The sequence below is a fragment of the Panicum virgatum genome, chromosome 5N (assembly GCF_016808335.1).
Source record: "Panicum virgatum strain AP13 chromosome 5N, P.virgatum_v5, whole genome shotgun sequence".
NCBI classification, from domain to species: Eukaryota; Viridiplantae; Streptophyta; class Magnoliopsida; order Poales; family Poaceae; genus Panicum; species Panicum virgatum.
Window position 1 is genome coordinate 56,416,477 of NC_053149.1, and position 12,289 is coordinate 56,428,765.

Genomic DNA, 12,289 nt, shown 5'->3' on the forward strand with positions numbered 1-12,289 from the left:
GTTCCGCAAGATTCCTAGCGCCCACGCTTTCTGGAAAAAAAAATCTCGCATACATGAACCACTAAATGATGTCTATTTGCAAAAAAGATTTTAGGGATGTGTGTAACTTTTCGCGACGAATTTAATGACGGTAATTAATCGATGATTTGGAACAGTGATACTACAGTAACCATCATTTAGTCGCGCGGTCAAAGACCTCGTTAGATTCTTTATGGTCATTAGCGCAGGAGTTCTGAAGTTGATTTTATAAATTAACTTTGTTTAACATCGTAATTAACAGTCAAATGTTACTATTGGTAGCGCGGGCTAGCATGCCAAACAAGGCCACGGCACAGTGCTTTGCGTTGGATAGATGCTAGCGTGCCCAGGGCGCCAGAACCACGCTGCCGTCCGGGCTACCTAGTACACCGTGGCCCGTGGGAGGGATTGATGACACGCCATGACGGGGCGAGGTGGGCACCAACCCGACCGTAACTGCTGCGTCGTTGTTCAACTTCATCGCTGATGCACAACACTGAAAACAAGCGAGCGCACCTAAAGTTGGTAAAGGATCTTAATTTTTTAGCTAAATAATTTAAGGGTGGGGTTCTAAAAAATCGGACTCTAATCTTATATAATTTTAAACTAAAAAGTATTTGTCGTGGGATTTTGGGGTACCCACAGCCGGGTGGCGGAACGCACCCGCCTATTCCCCGAGGGGGTACACGGATTTAGAGTGGTTCGGGCCGCCGGAGCGTAATACCCTACATTCACTGTGTGGTGTATTGCACTAGGAATGAATGAGTCTATCCTCTGCCCCCTAGTCCCTCTTTCGACTTGAGCGCTTCTCTAACGGGCGCTCCCCTTTTATAGAGCAAGGAGGGCGCGTACATAGGCGTCGAACCCCGACCGATGGGCCCAATAAAAATGTATACTATACTAAATAGACATTAATGGTGCTACAATGATGGAGCATCTTTTGCCGGATACGCTTCATCGTCTTGTAGACTTCCTGACCGAGGGAGGTCTTCTCCTGTCCCATCGGCGAGGCGCCCGTTGAGGCAGTGTAGGTTGCGGCGTAGACTATTGGGTCTACCGCATAGGAGTTATGATACTCCGTCGCCGAGTTGTCGTGTCTAACTGGCGTAGCAGGCTAACGCGCGTCGCGTGAGTGGTGCCAGCGGCTGTACTGTGCACCTTGGTAACACGCAACTAACAGCACAGCCTGGCAAAAGTCTCCTCGGGCTCTGCTGTGGTAGAGCGCACTTAACGCCTCCCGCATTGAATGCGGTAGGTGGGCAAGTCTTTCCGAGGGAGCTTGGTGGCCACACGCGTACCCGCGCCTGCGGACACGTGGCGGCTTCGGACCCCCCAGGTGAAGCGTCCCCTCATAAGAGAAGACTTAAATGTGCTGCAAACATCAATCCCAGGAGGCTGATGCCACATTTATTACATCAGATGGATCATTACCGTACAAACCTCCGAGGAAGACACTCGATACAGATAATAATAATAAGTAACCAAGCTACGACATAACACCAAACCGCAACCCACATGGGGTCTAGCTCGGGCTCAGAGTACTGCGTCAGCGAAAACATCTCGAACAGGGCCGGTTCCACAGGCAAGGTTGGGTGTAGAACGATCACCCTACTCGGCGTCGTCTGGTACGAAGTCTGGGTCTTCTTCTGTAAAAAGTAAGAATGGGGTGAGTACAAACGTACTCAGCAAGTCCAACCACACCCACGGAGGGGGTTATAACAGAATAACATGCACAGGTAAAACAAGGATAAGGTTATGACTTTAATTTGTTGAAAGCTAAATTTTATGCAGGAGTTCGTTTAACCAAAACATTTCGGAAAAACAGTTTTTTAATGAATAACACGGGGTTTAAGTTTTAAACTGCTACCGGACTCCCCGTCCGTCGTAGCACACGGCACAACTGCCGGACACAAATCCAAAACAACTCACGCTAGCCCAACCCAAGGTAAACACTAGTTATGTGACCACACCGTAACTCGCCCAATACCGTGGGCACGGCTATTCGAATAGCTTTTAACTCTGCAGAGGTGTGCAACTTTACCCACAAGCGGGTACCACAACACGAGCACCGAAGTGTCGGTGTAGATCCCGACATAGCCATTACCCACCTTAGCTAGACCTGATTCGCCATCACGGGATTTACCAAGGGGTCATCGACCCAACTCTGAGGTATAACCGGGGTATAAGTCACACTGAGCCTATCCCTTCTCCTTGGTCACCCGTTGCTCTCAGCCCTCCTGATGGCTATCACATCAACTAGTGGGGTTTATGCTAAGCCGTTGCCCATTCAACGGTCGAGTGGTTTGCATGATAGTGGAGTTAGGTGAGATGACACACCAACTCGGTCCTTAGTTGTGACAAGATGGATATCTCCCTTCCTTGCCCTGCCATACAGGCACGAGCACACCAAATGACAAATCCCGCGGAAATGCCATCCATGCTGTCTAAACTCACTTTTCAAAAACACCACTTTTATCCCTTCCCACATACTCACGCATTTTCTTTTATAAAGCAAATAGCATTATGTGTGAAGCCCTAAGCGTTCTAATAGCGATTAATGTCCAAGCAAAATCAGACATTAATCTAGGTGGTCAAGGAATGGTTATAACAAATCAAGGGGTGGCTATCCAACCGTGTTTTCATGCAGTCAAAACATATGTAATTTTATAAAATAGGCCAATAGGTTATGTTTATAAAAACTGGGACTGAAACATGCATCAAAGGGCGGAATTGAACTTGCCGTCTTCAAAGCCTTTGGGATGTCCTGTCCTTCGGGCTCGGGGTCGCGGAATGGGTCCTCGTTCATGTAACGACCCGGCCCGGGATAACGGCTAAGATCTACTCTGCACGTTGAGTAAACCACACCTACTAATTAATCCTCTTGCGCTTTCGTCCTCGCTTCGCGCAAAAGGATCGATCCGGAATTAACTAGCTTCCCAGGGCTCGGTATTTAAATTGGTCTGGCTCTCCACCAACTTTCAGTATGGGACAATTCCCGCGGGTGAACAGTGTCGCGACGCTACAGTAACCCGACGTGCTACAGTAACCGCCATCAGGCCCGGCCCAATTCGGCTACAGTAACCCCGTCTGCTACAGTACCGGCCCGACACTGTTCCCCTGGGCTGTTACAATCATCCCCCCTTAGGACTCGACGTCCTCGTCGAGTACCAGACCAACCTAAATACCAGGATCTCCTCTCTTAGCCACGTCCCATACGTCTAGTGCTAACGGTCCCATGTGCCACGTCCGTGCGTCCAGTGCCAACAGTCCCTGTGCCACGTCCGTGCGTCCAGTGCCGGCGCATCCTCGATGCCCGCGCATCTGCGCCCACACGCGCCCGTCCACATGCCGGTGGCATCTGCGACTACGCGCCCGTGCTCATGCCTGCGCACTTCTGCCCGTATGTGGCGTGAAACCGCGAGAGTCGGCTCTGGTACCACTGTAACGACCCGGCCCGGGATAACGGCTAAGATCTACTCTGCACGTTGAGTAAACCACACCTACTAATTAATCCTCTTGCGCTTTCGTCCTCGCTTCGCGCAAAAGGATCGATCCGGAATTAACTAGCTTCCCAGGGCTCGGTATTTAAATTGGTCTGGCTCTCCACCAACTTTCAGTATGGGACAATTCCCGCGGGTGAACAGTGTCGCGACGCTACAGTAACCCGACGTGCTACAGTAACCGCCATCAGGCCCGGCCCAATTCGGCTACAGTAACCCCGTCTGCTACAGTACCGGCCCGACACTGTTCCCCTGGGCTGTTACAGTTCACCTGCTCACAGTACTGCTCGTTGACGGGCTCTCCTTCGTTCACTCCGTGGTCTACAGCGCACACAAACAAGCACACAATCAATACACAGAAAATAAAGATCTATCGTTGCTCGAATCGGGAACACATAAGATATGGAGTACGGAGTGATATTTTCGAGTTGTTTCCCAATGGCATGGTTGAAACTAGGTTATGAGAGGCGTGGTAGAGTTTCGGGCCGATCAGGGTTCGTTTGGTGCATGAAATGATAGGTTACATAAAGGGTTAGGGGTTAAATCAGGGTCCAGGGGCCTTTTTGTAATTAAATTTAAGAAGGCAGGGGCTTGGTTTGTATTTTAGAAATTATTTGGGTTATTCTAAAAAGGGCCAGGGGCTTATTTATAAATATGTTGCATAGTGGAGGGGTCTGTTTGTGAATATCATACAGTGTAGGGACGTTTTTGCATAAAAGCCAAAAGGTGGAGTGATTCTTTAATAAATATAATAGAAGGGAGGGGGTTATGAGCAAAACGCCCTGTCTCCCCCCTTCCCTCGCGCTGGAAAACAGGGGAGGGGGACGGCGCTCGCCGGCGGCGCCCGGGTGGCGGCGGCGGCTCTGGGGTTCGGGAGCGGCCAGAAGGAGGGGGAAAAGGGGAAGGGCGACATGGGAGGTCGATCCCCTCCCTCGATTTGAGGAAATGGTGGCCCATAGGGGCGGTTCTACGGCAGCGGGTGGCAGCAGGCGGTGGCGAGCGTGGGGCGGCACCACGGAGCTCGTCGGCGGGCCGGTCCCGGGGAAAAAAAGAGGAGGGGATCTCGGGGATCCCAAAGCCTACCTTGGCTCGAGCCGTGATGCTGCGAGGAGGGGAGCTCCGCGGTGGCTGGCATTCGGGAGCGGCGGCAATGGCGAGTGGCGGCGCTAGGAGGTCAGGGGGCGGCGGTGGAGGTTGAGGGGGTGGCTGTGGAGCTCGGGGGTGCTCTGCGGCCCTTTTTATAGGCGGCCAAAGCGGTGGAGGCGAGGGTGCGGCGGTGGCGGCCTGACGGACTCTGCGGCCGGCTTCAATGGCGGTGGGGGGGCCCGGCTCGGTGCTGTGCGGCACGGGCGCGGCGTCAACGGCGGCGGTGGTGCGGTCGGCGAGGCGAGCGCTGGTGACGCGACGCCTCGGGCGACCGGCGCAGGCGGCGCTGTGCCAAGGTCGCCGGCGCTGTGCGTGCGCAGGGCAACGGCGCGTGCGGCGAGGTGGGATTTGATGCGTCGGGCAGGCGGCGACAGGGTGCAGGCGGCGCTGTGCGGCCGTCAACGGCGGTGGTGTGCGCGCGGGCGGGGCGGTGTGTGTGTCGCGGCGTGGCCAGGCGGTGCGGGTGCGCGCGCGTCGCGTCGTGCGCGGGCCGATGGCAACAGCGTGGCGTGGGGCAGGTGGCCGTGGCGTGGCACGGCTTGACGCGGCGAGCGTGTGCGTGCGGGCGCACGGCTCGGGGGTGGCTCGGCGCGGCGCGGTGGTCGGCCAGGGAGGGTGTGCGGGGTGAGCGGGAGGCGGCGACACGACGGTGCGCGGGCGACCGGTGGCGAGGGTAGGGCACGGCTCAGGTGCAGCGGGGGCGCGGTCAGAGGGAAGCGAGGCGCGCATGGGAGGGGGTGAGCGGAAGGCGGCCGGTGGCGAGGTGCGGACCGGGGCGAGCGGGCGTTCGGGGGCGCGCGGAAGCGAGCCGAGCAGGAGGGGGAGGCCGGGTCGGGCGGCGCTCGGGAGCAGAGAGGGAGGAGGAGGGAGGAGGGGAAAAAGAAAAATGGAAATGGAAAAAAAGAAAAAGGGGAGGGGGAAAAAGAAAAAGGGAGACGCGTCGGCGCCGATTGCTGCGATCGGTCGCGCGTGGCCATCCGGCGGTCGGGCGACGCGGGATTGGACAGCGGCGAGGACAAAGAGAGGAGTACGGCTCGCAGAATAAAGGTGGAACGATGAATGAAGTCGGGTATCGGGACGGCGGAAAGTTCTGGGGGAAGAACTTAGGGTTTGAGCTTAATGAAGAAAATATTTTTAGCGAGTGATTTATTTTAGTGAATTTTGGGATGTCACACCAGGCAGGGTGTCTGTTCCCTCCCGGAGAAGGGTCCGGATAGTATGTGGGGGTCCGGGACCCCGGGGGGTCTGGGGCTCCCGGCCATTTTGGCCCTGAGCGCTTTCTTCTCCAGGACACGTGGTGACACCTGACCTGTCCAGAGCGGGAAGCGGGTCCGGGGCTGTTGGTCCGGTGAGATGGAGCCGAACCCCAGAGATCCGGCTGCTCAGCTCCTTAGGGCGCAGTTACGGATAACTACACGAGTCTTGACATAGCAAGAGGGGGTACCCCAGTCCTGAGGTACCGACAGTGGCCCCGGGCCCACATCGGGAGAGGTACGAACCCGCAGGTGGGGCCATTATCATGACGCAATGCTGATTGCGTTGGCGTGCCCATGTCGAGAGTGGGTGCTCCGGACCCCTTCAAGGCCGTAGCACTTGTCGCCAGGTTCAGGTACTAGAGTGCTCTCCATAGGGCGGCGAAGGTGCAGGCTTAGGGTACGGAACCGAGCTAAGCGGACCTCGAACTGCCCAAGGAGCAAGCACTACTTCCCCGGACCCGGCTTTAGGCGACCGTGGCGAGCGGTCTCCGCCGAAGCGGGCCACCGGAGTGGACTTGGAGCGACCGTGGCGAGCAGTCTCCGCCGGAGCGGGCCACCGGAGTGGACTTGGAGCGACCGTGGCGAGCGGTCTTCGCCGGAGCGGGCCACCGGAGTGGACTTGGAGCGACCGTGGGGAGCGGTCTCCCCCGGAGCGGGCCACCGGAGTGGACTTGGAGCGACCGTGGCGAGCGGTCTCCGCCGGAGCGGGCCACCGGAGTGGACTTGGGTTGTTGTTGACGATCCATGAATTATGCAACTGGACCTTGCAGCAAGGCGCAGGAAACCAGGCCTTATACTAGAAAAGAGCACGAGACCTCTAGGAATAGCAGCCTCGTATACTAGGGAACTCGTAACAGGGCAGTGAAGTACGTAGGCTTAGGGTACATTACCAGGCTAAGCTACGCGGAGCTTCTCTACCCCAGGATACGATCACCACTTCTCCTGAGCAGGTCCCTAGGGGTCCGAACTGCCTTCGAACTAGAAGGGGTGTCCTCACAAGCTGAACAAACAAAGTGCTATCAGGTTAATGTAAAGATAGGACTGAGAAAGCGAATCTCCTTCATTGCTTGATTCGTGGTGAACATCAGAGGTCGGGATTACGAGGGCGGACCTCTACTGCTCTGGACCACTTGCCGGTGTCGCCTATTTGTGTGATGAAGCCAGAGGTCGGGTTTACAAGGACGGACCTTTACCGCTCTGGACCACACGTAGGTGCCAAATCATTACAAAGGAGAAACACACCCAATCCTATCTAGTGATATCCTACAGCCGTCGCCCGCAAGGCGTGCACGTTGCTGGCCGTAGTGGAGCTGCTATCTTGGGGGCTCTTCTGAGTCGTTGGGGCGATGGCGCCCTGGACGTGCTTGTACAGCATCATCCAACATCTTCTCGGGAGCTTGCAGGGCTCCTCCCAGCACAAGAATTGTCCTACGCTCAGATAGCATGGGAACAAATTCTTTGGCTTTGAATGGGAGTGGCCCTGCCATTGCCAGCTGTCGCCGTCTGCCGTCGGAAGCCGGCCCGATGACCGCTCATCATGAGCTGGGTGCTCGTTTGGATGAGCACGGAGCGTGTAGAAGGGCGGTCGTTCACCGGCTCGACCTTGGTGCCGGCGTTGGGCCCCGCGCCTGGTGGCGGAGTCCTGTCTGCAGCAGCACCGAGAGAGACTCAGTCCTGGGGAGGGAGGAGTCGACGGTCAACTTCCCCCGGGCAACAGTGGTTGGCTCCAAGCTTCGTGTTGAGAGAAGCCTTGAGCCGACATCACGCCGCCGCCGGGGAACCCTGGCGGTTGCTTGAGAGAAAACCTTGAGCCGACACTGGGATGGCGCAGGGCGACGCGCAACAGGCGTCGCCCCCGCGCACCACTGTGCCGGCCCTAAGGCGTCGCAGTGGCGACGCACAGTAGGCGCCGCTACCGTGCGCCGCCGCCCCGAGGGCGCTGGTGCCTCAGCGCAGTGACATGCGGCGTAGGTGCCGCCATGCCTCTCTTCATCTTCTCGCCGCCGTTGCAGAGGATGAGCTCAGCCTTAGAAGTTTGGAGATCTAGCCAACGCCTGCATTTTTCCCACGGACGGCGCCAAATATCGTGGGCTTTTGGGGTACCCACAGCCGGGTGCGGAACGCACCCGCCTATTCCCCGAGGGGGGGGTACTCGGGGAAGTGCTAAGCTATTAGGCCGATCTAGCTTCGGGGCAAGAACGCAAGAACGCAAGAACACACGGATTTAGAGTGGTTCGGGCCGCCGGAGCGTAATACCCTACATCCACTGTGTGGTGTATTGCACTAGGAATGAATGAGTCTATCCTCTGCCCCCTAGTCCCTCTTTCGACTTGTGCGCTTCTCTAATGGGCGCTCCCCTTTTATAGAGCAAGGAGGGCGCGTACATAGGCGTTGGACCCCGACCGGTGGGCCCAAAAAGATTGTATACTATACTAAATAGACACTAATGGTGCTACAGTGATGGAGCATCTTTTGCCGGATACGCTTCATCGTCTTGTAGACTTCCTGACCGAGGGAGGTCTTCTCCTGTTTCATCGGCGAGGCGCCCATTGAGGCAGTGTAGGTTGCGGCGTAGACTGTTGGGTCTACCGCATAGGCGTTATGATACTCCGTCGCCGAGTTGTCGTGTCTAACTGGCGTAGTAGGCTAACGCGCGTGGCGTGAGTGGTGCCAGCGGCTGTACTGTGCACATTGGTAACACGCGACTAACAGCATAGCCTGGCAAAAGTCTCTTCGGGCTCTGCTGTGGTAGAGCGCACTTAACGCCTCCCGCATTGAATGCGGTAGGTGGGCAAGTCTTTCCGAGGGAGCTTGGTGGCCACACGCGTACCCGCGCCTGCGGACATGTGGCGGCTTCGGACCCCCCAGGCGGGGTGTCTGTTCCCTCCTGGAGAGGGGTCCAGATAATATATGGGGGTCCGGGGCCCCGGCCGTTTTGGTCCTGAGCGCTTTCTTCTCCAGAACACGTGGTGACACCGGACCTGTCCCGAGCGGGAAGCGGATCCGGGGCTGTTGGTTCGGTGAGATGGAGCCGTACCCCAGAGATCCGGCTGCTCAGCTCCTTAGGGCACAGTTACGGATAACTACATGAGTCTTGACATAACAAGAGGGGTATCCCAGTCCTGAGGTACCGACAGTATTAATAATCAAGATGAATTATAAAAAAAACCGTTAGGATCATGACCTATCACCATTCTTACACACATCTTGCGTCCCACTTGCCGTAGAGCTACGTGATCCCAGTCCGATCGCGTCTAGCGCGCGCGTGTCACGTTGCGTCGGGGTAGGGAGGTAGAGAAAGGGTATGTTCTACAACTCACAGCGACAAGAAAAGCTGGAAATCCCAAAGAAAAAACACCCTACGCCTCGGCGGTCGGTTCGGACATTTACGTCAAATGCAGAATCACAGTTGGTTCTACGACTGGGGAGATTAAGGACATGTTTAGTTTTCAAAAAAATTCAAGATTTTATGTCACATTGTATTTTTAGACACATATATAGAGTATTAAATATAGTTTTAAAAAATAACCAATTACACAATTTAGCTGTAAATAATAAGATGAATCTTTTAAGCATAATTAGTTTATGATTGAACACTAATTATCAAATAAAAATAAAAATGCTACAATTGCCGAATCCAAAAAATTCATGAACTAAACATGCCATAAGAGCAAGTTTAATAGATTGGCCTTCTCCTCGCCGACTACCGGTGGCAACACCCCTACGACAGTGGTGGGCCCGCAGCTATTCACCGTGTTCGGCTGGTGGGTAGGGCTCCAGCCCTACAGTAATTTCCTCTCACACCACTCCAGCTCCAGCCTCCAGCCAGCAGCCAGGTAATAGTATTTTTCTCTCACACCACTCCAGCTCCAGCCTCCAACTCCAACCTGCCGAACGCGGTGATTTAATGCAAAGCTAGCTGCTGAGCATGAGCAGCTCCTCTTCGCCAGCCCGAGCGGGCGTATAGGCAAATGCCCGTTTTTTTCTCTCTTCACTTCTTTGTTTTCTACGTGGATATAAATCGACTAGTAGCCCATCATAATACTATGCTTCTACGTGGATATAAATCGACTCTACGCATAGACAGCGTCGTCGACATGCAGTCCATTTTAGCCAAAAAAAAAACCGCGGACAGCATTTACTCAAGATAGACAGCACGACAGTCGTCTCGTTCGTCGCCGGCACTTGCGCGTGGTCCAAGGCAAGACGACTAGTTGCCGAGGCGTTGTAGGAGTTGCTGCGGCTCTCCGACGGAGGCGTGGATCCGCTGCGCGCGGTCGCTGGAATTCATTTTGCCGCCAAAGGTTCGCGCCACTGTCCCGATAAAATCCCCTCCTCCCCTCCGTGCGCCCATCCAGCAACTCACGGCTACCATGTCCCGGCGGCGCGCAGGTCAGGCGGCGGCGGCGGCGGCGGTGTGAGATTTGCTCAAGGCGGTAAACCAATTTTTGATTTTGCCCGATTCTCGATTCATGTCCTTGTTGTTCAAAAAAATATTTAGCATCAGACTAGATGTTCAAGAAATGTTCAATTTATTGAGTGTACTAAACCTAGATGTTGTTTAGCAAAGAAATTGTTTCAAAAAAAATGCAAGATCTCCAATGGCCAGTAAATTGTTTCCTTACCATCAGTATATTGTTCTTTCAACATGCAGAAATTGAGTGGATCAGATACCCAGTTCAGATTATTCAGATTAAGTTTTTGCCACTTAACCTGGATTATATGCTCCAATTATATTGATTTGTGAAGATAAGTTGTTGCCTATCTCCACTTCAAGAGAGAGGATACATGCATGCACTCTACTTTGTTGTCTTTGAATAATGAATTGTTCAGAACTATCTCATCCATCATGTTATGCGTATTCAGCATGTAAATAAATTATACAGGATTTGTGTAGTTTGCCTTCTTGACCTTTGATGTTCATGATAGGAACTGGTGCTTCTACCAACGATTGCCAATTGTGATGCTAGTACTCAGTTACAAAAATCTCCAAAAGTTACTGCATCATCTTTGTGATGCTTCTACAAAAATGGATCAGGCAGCTTACTTATTGAACTGCACATCTTGGTTTCATTCCTGTTCAGTTACTGCAAAACACTACAAAAGTTACTAAATTGTTTGCAAGTATTTGTCCTAATTGCCTTAGCAATTATAGGAGGACAATTTAACTATTATTATTTCAGCTTGTCACATCAACTTGTTAGTATCTTGTTTCTGAAATCTAAAATGTCAGTTAGTATCTTGTTTCTGAAATCTGAAATGTCAGTTAGTATCTTATTTCTGAAATCTGAAATGTAGTTTCTGAAATCTGAAATCTGAAATGTCAATTAGTATCTTTTTTCCTCTCAGTTAGTATCTTGGCAGTTAAATTTGAAACCTGAAATCTGAAAATCTTATTTCTGAAATCTGAAAGGAATGTAGTTTCTGAAATCATATTTGCTGCTTAATATCAGATTTATATGTTCTGATTTCTCCCATGGCTTTGATTTTCAGCTAGCACTAGAAGGAAGCCTACTGCTCCTCCATTTGTGAACTGAAAAGGTAGTGTGAGTTGAGAAGACAGATTGTTTGCTGAGATTTAAGGTTAATTTCCTAAACTTCACTAGAAATATGTCATTTTGTCATTTCTGAAATCTGATTGCAGATTATTTCACATGACCAGGTAACTTTCTTCGAAGTGTTGGAGGTTGATCGGTTGCTGTGGAGTGTGAACTGAAGTGGTGCACGTCTTTTGACATTTTTGAAACCTGTTTAGCAGATTGTTTGCATGGCTTTGGTTCCTGTCAAATCTGAACCGTCAATTGTCACTTTTATTGCTAGTGTAAACTGAAATGGTCCTTTCTTTTCAATTCAAGAGTGAAATGGTGCCTGCATGTATTCAAGTGTGAATTGAAATGGTGCCTGCATGTATTCTATTGTGAATTGAAACAGTGACTTGCCGTAGGATCTGAACTAGTGGCCACGTACGTGATTATTCTAAGAGTCATTTGAATTATTTGATATACTGTGTATTTTCCTATATGCAACACAATAGTTACAAAGATGAAATTATGCACTAGATCACCTTGATTCATGTGTCAAAAAATTGAATTGAATACCTAGAAGACAGCTAAACAGACAAGCTATTGTACAATCTATCTCTTTAGTTGTATCTGTCTGATAAATAGACAGCTTTGTACATGCCCTAACAGTGTGATCTGATGGACCGGAGGGCCGGACGCCGGACAGGCGTCGAAGCGGCTGTCTGACGGCGTCCGCTGCCCTCTGCACCGACGTGCGGCCCACAAAAATATCTCTGCCCTCACCTGCCGCCACGTTTGTTTGGAGCGGCGTGGTCGCTGCACGCACACCGCCCTGGCGTGTTCCCTC

General features: G+C 52.7%; 1 long non-coding RNA gene across 1 annotated transcript; it reads left to right on the forward strand.

The window, feature by feature from the left end:
- The first annotated feature begins 10,003 nt into the window (after nucleotides 1-10,003).
- Nucleotides 10,004-11,863, forward strand: LOC120675529. The gene is made up of 3 exons (XR_005675378.1): nucleotides 10,004-10,224; nucleotides 10,313-11,503; nucleotides 11,583-11,863. It is a non-coding gene; the product is annotated as an uncharacterized LOC120675529 (long non-coding RNA).
- The last annotated feature ends 426 nt before the right edge of the window (nucleotides 11,864-12,289 follow it).